The sequence below is a fragment of the Ursus maritimus genome, unplaced genomic scaffold (genome assembly GCF_017311325.1).
Source record: "Ursus maritimus isolate PB19 unplaced genomic scaffold, ASM1731132v1 scaffold_4, whole genome shotgun sequence".
Taxonomy (NCBI): Eukaryota; Metazoa; Chordata; class Mammalia; order Carnivora; family Ursidae; genus Ursus; species Ursus maritimus.
This window is the reverse complement of record NW_024426552.1, coordinates 67580697-67599917: the sequence shown is the minus strand read 5'-3', so window position 1 is coordinate 67599917 and position 19221 is coordinate 67580697. Positions and strand designations below refer to the sequence as shown.

The window sequence follows — 19221 nt, the reverse complement described above, 5'->3', positions numbered from 1 at the left end:
CCCTAAGATGAAGTTACTATTATTAGTCTCCTTTTCTAGATGGCGCTCTTGACAGCACAGAGAAGTAAAGTAACTAAGGTGGCAAAGCTAGTAAATGGTAGAGGCAGGATTCAAACCCAGGAGGGTTTAGTTGCAGCTGTGGACTTAACCACCAGGCTAACCTCTAGGTCCTAATAGGATATTATCCTCATGATGTTGCTTTATTTTATTTTATTTTTTCCTTTCCCACCAATATGATTCTGCTATGAGGCCTTATTTTCATTCATTCTTATGTTCTTTTGCATCTTGACTTTTCACCGACGTCTTCTCTCGATTCCCTCCAAACTATAGTTATCTCCCTGCTGATGAAAGTTAGTGCCACTCAGTACAGATGCTCCAAGGCGGGGGAGAGCTGCTTGTCTTCCTCAACTCAGGAATTTATTATTTAAACTCTATATCCTAAGTAGGAGAGAGTAGGCCATTTTTTATGTTTTTAAATTTTAAAAAATAGCTTTGTTGAAATATGATTAATATACAAAGAACCGCCCATATTTAATGAGTGCCATTTGCTGAGTTGGAACATATGCAAACCCTGGTGCTATCACCACAGTCAATACGGTAGACATATCCAACACCTCTCAGAATTTCCTTGTCTTTCTTTCTTTCTTTCTTTCTTTCTTTCTTTCTTTCTTTCTTTCTTTCTTCTTTCTTTTTCTTTTTTTTTTTGTAGTAAGAACATTTAACACGAGATTTGTTAAGAAAACAAATTCTGAAGTGCACAATACCTAATTAATTACAGGCATGATATTGTACGGCAGATTTCTAGAACTTATTCATCTTGCATAGCTGAAACTTTATGCCCATTGAATAGCAACTCCCTATTTCCCTTGCTCCCAAGCCCCTGGCAAACCACTATTGTATTTTTTGCTTCAGTGAGACTATTTTAAATATCTGATATAGGTGGGATCATGCGGTATCTGTCTTTCTGTGATTGGCTTATTTCATTTAGTACAATGTCCTCTAGGTTCATCCATATTGTCACAAATCCTTCCTTTTAAAGGCTGAAAAAATATTCTATTGCATATACATACCATGTTTTCTTTATTCATCTGTTGATGGGCAATTGTTTCCGTATCTTGGTCATTAGTTTTACAATACATCAATAATCTGGAAGTGCCCTTCAGTTCTGAGGCAGGAACTCAGGGGGAGGTGTCTGAGGAAAAGATGGCCCATGGGAACAGAAGAAGCCATGTTTTCCTGTGTCTAGTAGGTATGACAAGGTGTAGCGGGGGGCAGGTTCCTGTGGACCAATCTCTGACAAGGCTATGGATTTGGAGATTTGCAAACAGAAGCCAAGTTTCCCCTTTAGGTAGAAGCAGCCTTGACAAATAGCTCATGCTGCAGGCAACCACATGGGTAGAGAAGATAGTACTTCCATGTACTCCTGAGCCTGAGAAGTCCAGGAAACTTGCAAGATGGTAGGTATAGAAGGTTTTGAAGACCTGGTGAAGTCTTTGGGGACAAGAGACGGTACATTCCTCTCCTAAAGAAGCCAGAGGCACAAGACTGAAGAGGACCCATTCCAGAACCAAAGGAAAGGAAAAAGGCCCTGGAGGCACTGAGAATCAATCCCCCATCAGAGCAGTGCTGTCAGCCCTCTCTGGATTAGTCCATATCAGGCAAGATAGAATGATGACTGTATGCTGAATCCACCCCACAGACATGTTTTGTCAGTTTTCCTGTTTTAAAGAAGTGGTATTAGTTGCCAGCATTGATATTTGGGAGCGTTCACCCCAAAATTCAGGTTCTGGATTTTTCTTAATTTCCTGATCTTCACATTCCCACTTGGAAATAATCAGCTGGAAATGAGTAGTGGCTGTGCCCTTCAGATTGGCTTGAGCTCTCTGGCTCTTCAAAGTCCCTCCCACTGTCAATCGTCTTTGCATCTGGACTGCTTCATCTATTCATGTTACCTGCTTGGCTGGTTGGGCATTGAAGTTTGCCACCTGTGGACTCTATCCTGAGCAGCTTAGTCTAATGTAGATCATCTCCCAAAAGAAATTCCTAGGCCCACTTAACAGATGTTCCTGGAGCTATCTCAAAAAGGGTGTCAAAAAGAGACATATGCTATATAAGCTTAATATTTCAAGAAATTTTATAATTTACCCATGAGAGTTGTGTTTCTCTACAGTGATATGTGATGAAATCCTTCAACAAAAGGGGCCTGTGAGCTTGTTTAAAAGCATACCAAGGAAAGTAGGAGTTACAGAAACGCCTTGCATCCTGTTCAGGAGCCAATTTTGGGGACAGAGAACTACATACCTATTAAAATAGTTAAAACAAAAAAAATATGATAATACAAAGCCCTGATGAGGATGGGGAGAAACTGGATCTCTCATACACTGTTAGTGGGAATGTAAAATGATACAGCTACTGTGGGAAATAGTTTGGCAGTTTCTTAAAAAAATTAAATACACACTTACCACACAACCCAACAATCATACTCTCAAGGCATTTATGCTGGGAAAATGAAAACCTGTTTACACAAAAACCGGTACACAAATGTTCATACCAGTTTTATTTGTAATGGCAAAAAAATTGGAAACAACCCAACTGTACCTCACCTGGGGAATGAATGAACAAACCCTGGTACATACAATAGAGTACTAGTCAGCAATAGAAAGGAATGAATGTTTGATACCCGCAACAATCTGGCTGGTCCTCAAGGGTATTATGTTTAGGTAAAAACACCATTCTCAAAGGTTATATGCTGTATGATTCCATTTATATAATGTCCTTGAAATGACAAAACTATAGAGATGACAAACAGATTAGTGGTTGCTAGGGGACAGGGATGGAATAGGGGGGCTGGAAGGGGAGGTGGACTTGTGAGTACAAGATGGTAGCATGAGGGAGTTCTTTTGTGGTGATGGAACAGTTCTAGATCTTGGTTGTGGTGGTTACACAAATCTGTACATGGAATAAGACACATACACAAATGCAGGCTTAAAGAAAATGGTAAAAACTAAGTTCTGTAGTCTAGTTAGAGGTAATAATACATTGTCGATTTCCTCGGTTTGACATCTTACTAGAACTTTATAAGATGTCACTATTGGGGGAGGCTGGGTGAAGGGTAAATGTTACTCTACTATTTTTGCACCTTCTTGTGAGTCTGTAATTATTTCAAAACAAAAGTTAAAAAAAAAAAAAAGGGGGCGCCTGGGTGGCTCAGTCGTTAAGCGTCTGCCTTCGGCTCAGGGCGTGATCCCGGCGTTCTGGGATCGAGCCCCACGTCGGGCTCCTCCGCTGGGAGCCTGCTTCTTCCTCTCCCACTCCCCCTGCTTGTGTTCCCTCTCTCGCTGGCTGTCTCTGTCAAATAAATAAACAAAAAATCTTAAAAAAAAAAAAGAAAGAGAAAGAAAGGAAAGTATGCTGAATGCCTAGGGCTGGCATTTGGCGAGGTAAGAGGAACGTTGAGAAGCAAATTGGGGCTAAGAAATATTTCCAGAAGTTTAACCTACAAAAGCCTTAAACTTGGTCCCCATCATCACTCCTGATGTCATTACCTCTATGCTGCTCATTAGTTCGCCCTTGTTAGGCAGTTGTTTCTCTATTGTTCCTGTTACGGTGCAGAAAACTACATCTATTCCTAGGCAAACCAATCAATTCTAACCCACCGAGTGGAATCGCCAGGTCTTCAATCCTTTTCAGTTATTAGTTTTCCTATTACCTAACATTCAGAGACTGTTTTTTTGCTGCCAGAGGTGTTTTACATTTTAACAACAGAATTTGATGCCATTGCAGATGCTAGAAGTTGCCAGAAGGCTGTCCTCCAGATAAGTGTCTCTTGCTCTACCTTGTATCACTGTTTTGTTGCAATTAGCATTCAGATTATGCACTGTCATCTTATTAAAATGTATGTTTTCTAATGAAGAAAGCACATGGAGAGTTGATTGTGGAACTGTGGCTTATCCGTGCTCTTCTTAGTTACCTGTGTCTAAATTAAGCTGAACCTCTGGGCCTTAGCTATTTCTAAACAGGCATCACGATTTACTAAGGTTAATGCCTAGGGGAACATTAACTTTGCAGACACTATTCTAATTCAGTGCCATCGCAAGTGCATAATGCGGGAGTTTGGAGTTTTGCCAAAAAGCACTATTCAAATGAACATTCAGTTGGCAAGGGGTGGGAAGGTGGGCGTGGACAAGGGAAGGAGAACTCCAGAAATGGTTATATAGACAGTGTAACTTTTTTCCTTTCCCTCTCCCCTTGAGGTTATGTTTAAGTATTGCAGAGAGATGCTAAATAAATCTCCAGACTATTATGAAGAAATCGTGATGGTGTTTCATCCCATGGTAAGTTTCTGATGCTCATAATCACTCAACATTCACTGAGCATCGTTTACGTTACTGGCTGACCGTGTGCTAGGATAGGGTCACAAAGATGAGTAATTGTAAACCATGGCAGTATGGGCACCTCAAGGCGTCTAATAAATGTCAGTTGAATGAAGGCACCCTTAAAAAGAGGTCACAATTTGGCTAAGGTGACTTAAAGGGCCTCCAAGGGATGAAACAACTGTGCTTATTCTAGCTCGGTACAGATCATTCCCAAGTCTTTACCATAAAGAGCTAGGTTTGGGCCCCAGGTGAAGCGAGAGGGAGAAACCTGTAAGACCTTGCGCAACAGGGTCCAGGAACAGAGTCTTTATACTCATACCTGCTTCTCAGTTTGCAGACACTAACAGGGTTTGCTGGTTTCAAGGGCCCAGGAGTGCTGTTTCCGGAAAGGATGGCATTTGGGGTGATAGAGGTCAACGACTGGAGGTGTTCGGGGAGAGGGCAAGTAAGAGAGGAGAAACGAAAAAGCCAGGAGATTCTGGTAGATAGGTCCTTCACCTGGGTCCCCGCCACTTCCTTTTCCCGGGGCCTGAAACGCACCCGACCCCCGACTCCTCCACGTCTCAGGGCGCTAGGCACTGATGACTGCTGAAGGCTTGACCCCCTGTCAGAGACTTCCTCAGGACCGATATTTCTCAAATTGCTTTCCCCCAGGCCCAGCCCGGGGGACCCGCGGCTCGGGGCCAGCTTCCCCGGCCACGCTGGGCCAGTGACACGCAGGCGCCGGAATCGAAGCCACGCTGGGTCTTCCCAGCCTGGTCCCCGGGCCAGGGAGGGCGGGCGCCGCGGAGCGCTTCCCGTGTGCGAGGCTTCCCACAATGCACCGCGCCGGCAGTGGCGGCGACCGCGGCGGCGCTCTAGCCGCGGCATGTCTGCGTCTCGACTGCTCTGGGAGGAGGAAGAGAAGGAGGAAGAGGAGGAGGAGGAGGGGGAGGAAGAGGAGAAAGGCGCAGGGGTGGGAGCTGTTGCCGAAGCTGCCACAGCAAAAGTTCTCTCCCCTCCCCCCTTCCCCTCCTCTCAAGGCCCCTAGAAAGGTTGGAGCTGCCGCCGCTTGCAGTCGGTGACCGCGCGACTCGGCGCCCGCCCGCGGTAAAGCGCTGGGCCTGGAAGGCCCGGGCCCGGGGGAGGGCGGGGGAGGGGGAGGGGGCGGCGCGCGGGGGGAGCGCGCGGTGGTAACGGCCTGACCCCGGGGGGAGTGAGCCGTGGCGAGGCTGGGGGTGGCCAGGGGAGCGGCCGAGGCCGAGGGAAGCGCAGGAGCTGGCTGGGGAACGGGAGGAAGCAGGGCGCGGATGGTGGGTTGGGGGGTTGAGAAAGGATAATGACGGGGGTGGCGGAGGCGAGAAGGCGGCCTCCGAGGCCTGAGGCGGGTGTCAGAGGTTGGGAAGGAGGTGGGAGGTTTGCAGGGGGAGGCCGGAGGGTGCTGGGTGTGGGTGTGAAAAGGCTAGGGAGACACCAGTTCTCTGTCGGTCGTGCCTGGTGCAGTGCTTTATGCACCGCAGGCCTCAGTCACTGTTGCTGCCAGAGTGTGTTCTTCGGGAGAAGGGAAGGGTAGGGTTGGAGAAAAGGGAATCCTTGCGGGAAACGTAGTGGGAGTGTGTGCAGGCAGAGAGAGGCCGGAGGGAAAGATGCCGGATAGGTGGAGGAATGCAGAGGGTGGCTGTGGAGGAGTCTTGCGGAGTCCGGGGGGGCGTTCATTGTGCAGATACGTTAGGTGTTTCGTTATGGAAAGAACTGAAGCGTTTCTAAAGGAAAGGAAAGAAGGGATACAAGGAGTTTCCGCGAATAGAAAGGATCGCGTTTGAAGCCAGAGAAGTGCTAAATACTAACGACTATGAAGAGAATGCATGATAGAATAGACAGATGTAGTAGAATTAATAAATGTTGGCTCAAGGACTAAAGAGTTATTCCAGATGGGCCAGGATGGCCTAGTTCTGAACCTGTTTGGGCTCTTCTGTAGATGACATCTGGTAAGTGCGGTCCCGCAGTGGTTGGGGTCAGTGAGAATTAGACCTTAGTCTGTAGTTTTGGTCTGAGACCTTTTAGACCTGCACCAATGAATATGATAATTTCTGAAACAGACGGTAAGAAAACGCCTGGCCTACAGGGATTCCCTAAGCCATGAGTTTAGATTTTAGCAAATTTGAAGTATTGTCATTTACTAGAGGCCGGGTGAGCACTAATGCTGGAATGGAAATTACTTGACTTGGCGGTTTTCTTCTCCACTGCCCAGCTTATCTGGTCCAGCAGAACTGATGCCATATTATTCACCCTGGTTGCAGTACACAGGGTTATAATTAATGGTGGGGGGAGTCCATGCACAGTGGCCTTTCTTTGGAGGCTCCATTTGGAGCTCAAATTAGTCTGACGGGATTGGTTCCATAACTCTGGGGCTGGTGGGAGATCTTCTGCTATTCACGGTTCCTGAATGTATACTCTCACTGAGGCATTGTGGTATTGAAGAAAATGCATCAGCCTGCAAAATGTGGGCCTGCAGAATGGAGGATCTAGAATATCTGTTTTGGTCTTAGGTTGCAAGGAGGTCAGGACTGGTTGACTTGAGGTCTAGGGGAACTTGAAAAGACTGGATGATTCTAGAGCCAGGTTAGAGGGACTATAGCATTTTCATATCAGGAAGTGAATCAAGGCCTGTTGGATTTGATGAGCTCCCACCAGACCAGATTTTCAAGAGGGAAATGTAGGCTAGAACCATACTCTTAAGATTTACCTGAAAATTATTCACTTTTTATTATTAAGAAAGAATATTACAAGGTACACATTACATTGTAATATTAATTCAACTGAGGAGAGGTTAGTATAAAAAATCTTTTTATGGAAGTAGAGGGTGGAGGGATGAATGGGGAAGATGGAAAGAAATTTGGGAGAGGGATGGGAAAATTCAGTCATTCATTTGTTTAGCAAATATATCTTAAGGGGGGGGTGAGAATTTAGCATTAGAAATGAGAGGGGTTTTTATTAAAAATTTTTTAATGGAAATAATCCAGGATTTTTTTTTTTTAATTTGGAAAACTTTTTATGTCAGTACACTTAGATTTACGCTTTCTTTTCAAGGGCTTCAGTATATTACATGGTAGGATATACCCATTTTTATTGTCATCACAGAATGAGAGAGTCTGTTTTCTTTCCCCTCACCTGCACTGTATATTATTACTTAATTTTTGTAGGTTTAATGGACTTAAATATAGTATGTCATTATTTTTCTTCCCTTTTAAATTGTATGAAATAACACATGTATATAATTAAAAAGTAAAATTGTCCTGAGGGAGCTTATAATGAAAAGCAATAGCCCCTGTCTCACCTGTCCATTGTAGTCCCACTTTCCAGAGGCTACTACTTGTAAGCATTAATTTTTGTAGTTATCATGTTTGTCTTCAGGTCTGCAAGTAATATACATGTACTGTTATTTCTTGATTGTTTAAAATGACTTTATGAAGGAGTCAGAAAGACTTCTATGAATGGAAAGGATTTGTGTCACTGGCATTATCCCCATTCTCCTCCTTTCAAAACCTTTGATAGTTATTATTTTAGCTTTTTTAGCTGTCTTTATATCTTAAAATAATATGCTTAAAGAGAAAGCATTTAAAATTAGACTGGAAATAGACTGGGTGAGAAGGTAGAGGGAGGCTTAATGGATGGACCTGTAAGAAACACTAGGTTGTGGGAAACAACATCTCTGCAGCATAAGGGTTTCTGGTTAGAGATGAGGAGGAGTTGCTTGGCAATGATAGTTGTTCATCTTGGAATTAGTTACCAGGTCAATTGTGCAGTGTTCTTTGACAGTCTTCTGGAGAGTTTTAGAGTGGGGAATCTGGGAATGGATTAAAAGGACCCTTGACTGTTCTTTCCAGGCTTCTGTGGTAATTCTTATAGGAGTTTTTAGGAAGGAATGAGTTGTTGTGGATAATGTGTTTCTGTTTTGTGGAGGGAAGGAGGGATGGGGAAATGTGATAAAATGGGGAGGAGGATGAAGGTCAGGTATGATGGAGGTGGTGATAAATTTGTAGGAGGGTGAAGAAAGGGTAAAGAATTCTGAGGATATTTGGATATAGTTGATGTGGAGAAGATTTAAATTTACAGTGGTGAGGCTGAGGTTTGTGGCAGTTACAAGGAAATTTGCATATTTAAGTCACTAATATGGTGGGAATGTGGTGGAAAAAAGTATGCTGCTCATATATTAGGATTGATTTGTAAAATACTGAGTTTTGTAATTTGTGTATGAGGTTAAACATCACCAAGTCAGTAGACAGATGGGGAGAATAGAAAGAACAAACTTGCTCCCTTTTTCCAGAAGTCTTGTTTAAGTAACCTCACCTCTTGAGAATCTTTACTTTGAATAAGATCAGCATTCACATGCAGATTATATACTGCTAAATCTTGTATTTGCTTATGGGAATTATTCTCTCTTTGTTTTGCAAAGGGTGGCTAGACTGAACCTACTCTGGAGCCAAGACTTTCTTTAATCTCCGGGGAAACTCAAAACAGTTTGATTTTTAAGTGCTTAATAAATTACCTGTTGAATGACTGATAGAAAGTAGTGTTCACTGTCAATGATAATAGTGGGACTGTGTCAAATTGCTGAGTACCATGGGAGTACTGTAGACAAAAATTGTGTGTGTGTGTGTGTGTGTTTGGGAGTGAGGGACAAAAGGGATATCTGACTGGTGAAGCCTGTGGATTTAAGGGAAGAAGACAGAATTGATTAGAATGGGACTGGAACAGTCTTGCTAAAACACTAAAGGGGTGGGACCAAAGGTTTCTTCTAATCTGAGCCTAGTTTAAGCTGAGTATATTATTATTATTATTATTATTATTATTATTATTATTATTATTAGAGCATGAGCAGGGGGGGTGTGTCGGGGAGGGGGAACAGAGGGAGAGGCAGAGAGATAATCTTAAGCAGGCTTCACTTGGAGCTCAATCTCATGACCCTGAGATCATGACCTGAGCTGAAATCAAGAGTTGGACACTTAACCGACTGAGCCACCCAGACACCCCAGTCTGCGTAAATTTTAAATCTGGATCTGGAGTTGGTTGGTTTAATTTGGGTTTTCTTACCTAAATGACTGCTTAGAGATTTTTAGCTGTTTTAAGAATCTGTCTGATTTAATTCCTTTTTGGCATGATAGTAAAAAAGCGTTAGGTGAAATTTCTTCCTCAAGCAATTTATAGTATTTATATTTTTTTAGGGAAAGAAAGACAGTTACGAAGTAATTTAGTAACAGTGTAAGATTTCAGAAAGTTGATTTTTAAAAACAAATATCAAAAGTATATCTCCAGATGAGAATTTTTATATTTTGGTAGTCATTTTCAGTAGTAGTATTCAGAACTTTTTTGGATCACCTTTTCTGAATTCCCTTCTAAGCCTCCAGCACATTCTGTACAATTTATCTATTTATTAAGTACCTATTGTGTGCTTTTGGGGGACTGGGCTTGTAAAGGTGGGTTAAACATGGTCCCTATCCTAATAAGAGTTCATAATCCCTTCAGAATGGCAGAGTTACAAATAATACGAGGCATAATATTCTGAATAGTCTCATTGGTGACAAATCTTTTTAGTTTGGAAGATTCGATTTTTAGAAATGCTGAATATCCGTCAATAGAAAATAGAGTGAATAAAGCATAGTTTTGGTTTAAATTCAGTTAGTCACAGAAATAGGAATGGTTTTCTTGGTTGACTTTGGAAAACACTCCCCGCAATGAAGTTGGAAATATGTTGAACAGTAATGATAACTTCTCTTGTACGTAGTTGAACACTAGATAAATGTTGGTTAAGTGCATCAGATGGTTGGATGGATGGAGTGAATAAATGGGTAAGTGGTAGCCTCCCAAGGTAACTATTTTAAAGAGGGCCTCACTGATTTTAACCAGCTGAGCCACCCAGACCCCCTAGGACATCACTGATTTTAATATGTAAATAAATTCTGGGTGTATTTGTTAACAAACACTTTGATTACTGTGAACAAGATACTTTATGATTAAGATCCTAAATGGGTTTTATGGACAGTAAATGCTGTAGGAGTTCAGGGAACGGAGAAATGAATATTGGCTAAGGTTTGGGGAAAGGATTTAAGTGTACCATACTTTAGCTAGGTATTTGAAAGGATTCCTTAGGGATCTCAGGAGAGGAACTAAATTGCTCCAAATTTCTCTTGCAGCCCTAGAATGAACCTAGAGTCTGGATCTATTTTTGTCTGAATGCTTTCTGCCTATTTCATTTTAGCTACTCCTACTGGTTTGTTCCTCTTCAAATTCTCCTTTGCTGGGTAGATTTTGAGCTCCCTGGAACAATGGGGGGGGGGTCTGTTTCCATCTATGTCTAGTGTAACTTTTAGTTTTTCCTTTTATGAGCCTGTACCCCACAAATTACTTGGTCTCTGTGAGTGAAGAGCATGAGTCAACTTGGCTCTGCTATCCTGGCATTTTCCTGCGTGCTTTTCTCAAAGCTGCTTTCTGAATTACAGAATGGAATAGTCAGAGAATTGAGGGCATATGTCTAGTAGACACATTCTTGTTGAATAAATGAATGAATGAGAAAGTATCAGATAATTTGGAAGCTCTAAATGATCTTTATATTTCTGATTGTTTCAGTTTATTCATAACCTGCCTATTTTCTGCAAAGGATTTATTGGGGCTGACAGAAATATGTATACTATAATCTGAATTGAAATAATTGAGGAAGGCTAGTTGAAGAGAAAATGAAAGAAGAATCTGTTTAAAGAATATAGGGTCTATTACTATGAATGCTAGAGAACTAGGAGTAAAGTGGAAGATAACCAGATGGAGAAGGAAAGGTGTCATCCCACAGAAAGTATGATTCTGAAAGAAGAAAAAGATTATTGATATATGATAGGTTATGTTTAGCGGAAAGCAAGAGAAGATTGACAGTGTAGAGGATTATTTGGAATGGTTATTTTGGGGAGGAAGATGGTAAGACAATTTGAAGGATAATAGTAAACCGAAGTTTAGAATGTAGCAGAAATTATTTATGATGTGGATTTATAACAGTTTTCAGAAAATGATGGAGTGAGTTCTCTTTAGTCAACAGATAATGAACATTTGTTATATGTAAAAGCATTGTTAGATGTAGTCAGGAATAAATCCTTTGGGATTTATATTCTAGTAGTGGAGCTGAATTTGTGCACAAATAACTACACTGTGATCAACGTATCTTAAGAAAAACAATGTTACTGAAGTTAAAAAGTAGGAAAAAACATTTAACTAGGGGGAAACCTGGGACTACATTTAATGGCATGCAAGTGGCTTTTTAGCTAGTCTTTGAAGGGATGGATAGGATTCTGACTGGTAGAAATTACTGGAAAGAGAGCATTCCAATCTGAGGGATTAGCAAAAGCAAAGACTTGGAGGTGAGAAGCCAAGGATATGTGGGGAATAGTGAGTTAGTGTTTAATTTTTTTTTTTTTTTTTTTACTGTGATCCACAGTAAGAAATACATGTCACGTCTTCAGCTAGTATATGCATATTTGAATGTTTGTATATATGTATAAAACAAAAAGCTCCAATAACCATATCCCTTACCATGTTGGATGCACTCATATGTTTTCCATTCTGTTCTGTTTGGCAAAAAAAGATGGCTGTCACTCATAAACTGATTTCATGACTAACTAAATAATCTATCACAACTTGTAGTTTGAAACACAGAGTTCATGAATAGGGCACAATACGGTAAAAGGTAGGAAGAGTCAGTGGGGTTGGGTAGAAAATGGATAGCCTTGAAAGCTAAGCTAAGTAGTTTGTGTTTGATACGATGTAGTGTTGTGCTTAGTAAGCAAACAGAAGCTGGGTTTTAGTCTTAGCTCTTCTGTTTTACCTGTGCTATGATTATGGAGAGAATTACTTCCTTTCTGCGACTCCATTTTCTCATCAAGAAACTAATAATTATTGGGACGCCTGGGTGGCTCAGTCGGTTAAGCGTCTGCCTTCAGCTCAGGTCATGATCCTGGGGTCCTGGGATCGAGTCCCTCATTGGGCTCCTGGCTCACCAGGGAGGGGAGGATGACTGGAAATTTAGAGCTGTGCTAAGATTCAGAGGCAGCAACTGAAACTGGAATACATGTTGGGGTGGTTTAGTGGGGTACATTAGGGTAAGTAGTTGCAGTTTCTTACATATAGTAGGTCGTCAATTATTTGTTGAATGATTAAATATGTAAACTGAGGAATGAATGGCAAGTGGAGACAGTAATGGATAGGTTTGAGAAGGAGGGGTGAGATTAGAGGGTGCCTTTAAGGGACTGCAAACATTTCTTCAGGGAATATTTTTGTATACTTACTGTGAGCAACTGTTCCATGGTAGGCAGTGTGAAGGATACATGTTTATATATGACACAGTTCATTTTCTTTAGGAGTTTATCCAGGGACAAAAATGTGTACACATCTGTCTATGACAGAAGTACTATGGCAGGTTCGACTTTGTAGAGAAGTTGGTGTGTGGCTTAGGCTTTGAAGGATGAATAGGATTATAGTAGAAGATGCTGAGGGTTGGTATTCCAAAAAGAGGGAGTATGATATGAGTGACAGAAAAGTTCTAGATGTGTTTAGGGTTTATGTTATGAATGGAGGAAAATAAGGCTGTAAAGTAGAGGAAGCATCTAAAAATCTAGACTAAAGGGGTTTTTAAAAATTTATTTATTGCAATATTACTTTATGTACATAAAGTGCTCAAATCTTAAGGTTACAGGTCAGTGAATTTTTGTAGGTAGACATTTATGTAACTACATCCAGTTCAACATTTCCAGCACGCCAAAAGGCTCCCTCATTTGTCACCTTCAAGTTGATGTCCCGTTCAACAAAAAGTAATTACAGTGACCCTTGAACAACATGGGTTTGAATTGCACAGATCCACTTACAAGTGGAATTTTTTTTGATAATTACGTTATAGTACTGTGTTCTTTATGATTTTCTTTCTTTTTTTTTTTTTTTAAGATTTTATTTATTTATTTGACAGAGACAGCCAGCGAGAGAGGGAACACAAGCAGGGGGAGTGGGAGAGGAAGAAGCAGGCTTCCCAGCGGAGCAGGGAGCCCGATGTGGGGCTCGATCCCAGGACTCTGGGATCAGGCCCTGAGCCGAAGGCAGATGCTTAACCACTGAGCCACCCAGGCGCCCCTCTCTTTATGATTTTCTTAACATTTTCTTTTCTCTAGCTTACTTTATTGTAAGAATGCAGTATATATTACATGTAACGTACAGAATATGTGTTAATCTACAGTTTGTTATTGGTAAGGCTTCTGGTCAACAGTAGGCTATTGGTAAAGTTTTTGGGAGTCAAAAGTTATGCCTGGATTTTCGACCACTGTGGGGAGAGGTTGGCTCCGCAGCCTTTGCCTTGTACAAGGGTCAGCTGATCTCTATCACAACAGAGGAGTTTTATGTTTTTGAATTTCTTATTAGTGGAATCATACATCTGTGTCTGGTTTCTTATGCTCAACATATGTCTGTGAGATTCATCCATGATGTGTATAGCAGTTCATTCTTTTTCATTTCTCCATGGGATTCCATTATGAACGTATCACAGTGTATGTGTTTATTTCACGATTCTTGGACTGTTGGCTAGTTTCTATTTTTTGGAAGTCTAAGGACTTTCAACTTGACTCAGTATGCAGTGGGGAACCATTGATGAGTTTTTGAGTGGGGAAATGAGGTGATTTAAGAATACGTATGTGGTACCTGTTTTTGTTACGTTTTGTTTTTGCAATGAAGAGAACCTAGTGACTAGGAGACAAGTCAGAAGGCTATGACAACAGTGTGAAGTATTGAGAGCCTAAGTTGCAGTGGTGGGAGTGGGAATAAAAGAAATGAGATAAATAGAAGAAAAAATTGAAGGGATGGGAAAAGACTTTTGGGAAACTGGAGGAAAAGAAAAAAAGAAAAGGGAAACTCTGGGGCTTTTCTTGGGTAACTTGAGAATGGTAGTGCCATTAATAAAAATTATTGGATCAGTTAGCAGAACTATTTTGGTAGGGAAGAATGATTACTTTGGTTTTAAGACACATGACCAGTGTGTGGGGCACCGGTGGAAGTAGGCAAGGGGAATTATTTAGCTAGAGTTAGAAATACTGGATTCAGCTGAGGAAGGAGGTCTAATAGAGATTTGGGAATATGTACCTAGAATTGATAATTGAAGCTACTAATTCTGGATTTGGTAGGGTGCTAATGGCAATGGAATTATTTGGACTGATAATTGAGGTATTAATTGAAGCAATGATTGAAGAATATAGGTAACAAGAAATCATTATATATTCTAGTTCCTAAGGAATAAATTAGATTGTAGCAGACGGGGATGGTTTAAAGATTATTTTTGGGAGCTGAGGGTAGATATCCATATGAGGAATGAAGATGTAGAAGCAGTGTTAAGGGATGAGATGCCAAAGGGGAGAGAATTAGAGAAGGAACTGGGAAAATACCCACTATGTGGGCTAAGAAGAGGACAGTACTTGTTGGAGATAGAAGCAGCAACTAGAGAGACCACGGTAGAATCATGTGGTACAGTGACATAAACCAAAGAGGTAGTTCAGGTGTCATTGCCAAAGAGGGGATGAGGACTTGGGTGGTGGGTCATATGGTTTGGTACATAAAATTGTTTTTTGGTTTTCAGGAGAGCAGTTCAGAGACCACAGTGCAGGGGGGTAAAGGGCTGAGTGGGTTGGGAGAATATGGAAACATTGAATGTAGGAATTGTATTAAGAAGTTTATTTTAAGAAGGAGGAACAGCTCTTTTTCCAAAACTGGAGGCAAGAAGTAACAGATGGGTGAAGATACAGCATTTTAGAAGCTATGAGGAGGATTTGATTACAGGTGGAGAAGGTGTGATTTGAAGGAATTTTATGGAGTTTTTGACGGGCTTAAACATTTAAATATGAAAATGACTTGGATTAGTCAATGAGATAGAGAATTGCATTTAGAGTAAATCAGTTGTGGAAGACTTCATAGCTTTCTGGTAGTACTTAACACCAAGTGTGTGGGTGTGAAGAAAACAGATGGTGAAGATTGTCTGTCATTTGGAAGGTGCATAGTGAATATAAGGAAGGTCATGATATTCCGGAGAGGGCAATATTAAATGGCTGATGGACAGATTTAAATTGTGTGGGGAGACTAGGGAAGCCAAGAGGAGGTGAAGAGCAGGTGTAGAACTATAAAATAAAGTAGTTGTGGTTAAAAAAAAAAAAAAGGTCTCTGAAGTTATAATCCTGGTGGTACAGCACTTCCAATTGATGACCTGTTTTCATTATATATGTGTGGGTGGCTGAAGTGCAGGTGAAGGTTTTAGGAGTTGAGGAAGGTCAGGGTGTAGAAAGTACTTCAGCGTTATTGTTGAAGTTACCGAGAATAATGGCTGAATGTGGCACAAAGTAGAATTGAAGTCTTTGGAAAGGAAGAGGGGAGGGTATTCTGGAACTTTGTAGATGTTGCAGGTGGAATGGTTTAAGTGAGTGATGTAAACTGCAAAGAGATTTTTTTGGTAATAGTAGTGGCCCTTTGGAGCAAGGAGCAGTTGGTCCTTTTAGCAAGCTGAAGGAGTAGGAGAATGGATAGCTAAGTCATGAGAGAAATAGGTTGTCCAGGAAAGCTAGATGAAATTATGAAATTTCATAGATAAGATGAATGGGTGGTCATAGCAATCCAGGCAAGAGATGATAGTATCTGACTTGTGTGCGGATGGAGATAAACAGATCTGTAACATTTACCGGTTCTTTAAATTTCTTTATAAATTATACTTGCAAAATCCTAGCCATTCATATGCAAGGAAAAAAAAGATGAGGTAGAGGTATACTAATATGAAAGGCAAAAGACATTAGGTAGTTTGTTGACAGTAGAACATGGATAAGCTGATAGAAGATAGTAAAAGGGTAGAACAGAAATGAATGAGGAGGTTGGGGTTGACCTGAATAGGAATAAAAGTAAGAAGAGGAGGAGAATTAAGTAACTTGTAGCAGAGAAAATAATGGGGAAAACAATGCTGTCTAGGAAATAACTAATGCCAGGAGCCTATTCCTTCTCTGTGCACATAAGGATAGTCCTTGCCACTCATGATGTTATAAAGATATGGTGCATCATACATTATTTTAAAAAATAGCATAATAGAGATACTGAAATCTTTTGACCTCTACATGAGTTCCTCAAAACCACATCAGTGTGTGGTGATAATTTGTATACATAAAGAAAAAAAACTGGTGATAATTTGTATACATAAAGAGGTTCAGGTAAAAAGTGGGAAGAATGGGGTGGATGGTAGGAAGGGGATGTCCTAAGGAATCTAAAATGGCCTCTGTAGTTTTTTCTTTTCTTTTTTTATCTATAACGACTTTTATCTTATGTATTTCTTAGTGGTCTTAGGAGGCTGGTTGCTGTGTTTTCTCATTTCACTTAATAACTATATAGAGGTAAATCCCAGATGCACAGTTCTAAATATGCTTTCCTGCCTTGGTTGTAGTTAACATTTATTGAACATGTCTAAAGGAGCTGTATTGCCAATTCCAAAAACACTATTTGTTTTGTTTTGATTTGTTTCTAAATCTCAGTGCGTGAAACCTTCCTCATCTTCCGTTGATGCTATTTAAGATCTAGACCAGGCCCCTTATTCTTTGGCTTTGGCTTTGCTCTCAAGCTTTTGCTCGTCCAGTTCTGCAGTCGTATTCATTTTTGTCAGTCTTTGTTGTCTATCAACTTTTCCCTTGTACTATCAAAGGCTCGACTCTCAGTGCTTACCTGACTGTGGTTTTGAGATATTCCATCAGTGCCTTGCTGTGGTCCTGGCAGCTGACATTTTAAACCATTACTGGCCCAATGCCGTGTTCTTCAAACCCTTTGTATTTTCATTATATCCCTTACATGATTAACTCAGGCTTTCACCCTCCGAACGAAGAATACTTTCTGATCCTCCCTGTTTTTGATGTTATCCATGTTTCAGAGAGAGCATATTTATTGGCAGTGAGAAAAATACGATAAGACACAAAATACATATTATTGGTGTTCCTCCCAAGTGTAGCTTTACTTCCAGAATCTAGCCCCAGGTCATTTATCACCCCCCCCCCTTCTACATTTAGTCAGTCACAAAATTTAATAATGGACCTGTGGAGACCCAGAGCTTTGAAAAGCCTAAGAGGGCCCAGGGAGGTCACTTTGCCCATCTCACATCTTTGCTGTAACCTGCCTGATTCGGTCTAGAGTTGTTTCCAGGACCTGCCTCTGACATAAGCATGGCCTATTTGAGTGGGTTGTGTGGGTTAGACGAACGATGGATCTTAAGGAAGCTGTTGGACATAATTGTCGTGGAAATGGAGAGAGAATGTTTTAATGGTAATTATATTAATTTAACAGATAAGTGACTTCACAGGATAGGGGTTGGATGCCTGAAAATCTTGGTTGGCATCAAGGAGTTTTCCTTTTAAATTTGAGAAGAGCCAGTATCCGGGGGATTAGACTGAAATACAAACCTTGATGTTTTGTAGGGTCTTATATATGTGCGTACACACCTGCATAGACACCTGCATGTGTAGCTACATTTAATGATAGACACGATGTGTTAATTTGGTTAGGTTCTATAACTGGAGTCTTTAGGGAAATGGGCGTGGTAGTCTTGAGTTAAGAGTGATTCCAGTGAATTGGTAGAGAATGTTTGGAAAGATCATTGTCGAGTTATTGGGTGTATGCTTGGGAAATGGATTTTTTAGTGACTGTGGTGGCCTCTCGAATCGGTTCGCAAAATTTGAGGGCGGTTTGCGGCAAATTTGTATGTTAAGTTGGAGAGTGTTAGTTTGGAGGGATAGAGGGAACACACAAAATGCGGTTTTAGAAAGTTGTGAGTTGATTTGGTGGGAGCTGATACAAATGATAAAAGTTAAGTGTGGGGACGTTTTGAATAGGTAAGTGGGAGATGTAAGGAATTTATGAGGAAGCTTGGATTTTTTTTACTTTACTAGAAAGTAAATTTCAAGAGTAAAATTGGAGAGATGGTTTAGGGAAGATTATGTTTTGGGGGAAATACAGCTCTCTGGGTAAAAACAGGAAGGTAAGGGAAAACTAAAACGAGTAAGTTAAGGTGTGGAGAATCAGAGTAAGTGGAAGGGTTAAGGAAGAGGTTACTGAAAAATTTTTTATCGTGAGGAGCGTTGTGTTGGATACTACTTTGGATTAGGGGTTCAGTAAGGGAGGGGGCTTAAACGTCACTTGGTTTGTAGGGGTGGGAATAATCAGAGTTAGAGTTCCATTTCTTGAGAAGCCACGGCAGTCGCGAGCCTGGGCCGGCTCGGACGGCCGCACAGGCGGGTTTCTGCCGGCGCTCCGCCGGGCGGTGGGCGGAGCAGCGGCGCGGGGCTGCGCGCTGGTGGGCCCAGAGCCGCCGCCGTCGCCGCCCCCCGCGAGACAGGCCGAGCACAGCCGGGCGGGCGGCGCGGCGCTCCGCGCACCCGGGCCTCTCCGAGGGCGCTTCAGTAAGTGAGCAGGCCGCGCGGGCCGTGCGGTGGGGGCCGGGAGGAGGGGCTTTCCCGAGCGCCCCCAGCGGACCTCCGCACGCGGCTCGCACGGCTTCCTTTTGTTGTGTGTGTACGTGTGTGAGTGTGCGCGCGCGTGCGTGAGTGCGCCCTTGTGCAGGGAGGCGGCGGCGGAGCGCCGAGAAGCCGGGGTTTGCCTGCCGGGCCACCTCCGCGGGTGGCGGGGCCTCCCAGCACCCGTCTTCCGGGTCGGGGGCCGTGGCGCAGGCAGGGCCCCTGCTCCCAGCGAGATGGCACACTTTGTGAGTGGCTTGTCGGCGGCCAATAAGTGTCTGCCTGTCAGCGGGCACCGCCGAATGTTAGTTGACAATCCCCCCCCC

The 19221-nt window shown here is 42.0% G+C and overlaps 1 protein-coding gene across 4 annotated transcripts in view; it reads left to right on the top strand.

Moving 5' to 3' along the window:
- Positions 1-5333: 5333 nt before the first annotated feature.
- Positions 5334-19221, top strand: part of ZNF148 (zinc finger protein 148) — a 113703-nt gene continuing 99815 nt past the window's right edge. For 2 of the 4 annotated variants that reach the window (XM_040621355.1, XM_040621353.1), the window contains exon 1: positions 5334-5465. The gene's annotated coding sequence lies outside the window, so the exon portion shown is untranslated. The remainder of the gene's footprint in view (positions 5466-19221) is intronic. The other 2 variants (XM_040621352.1, XM_040621354.1) reach the window with 2 other exon arrangements.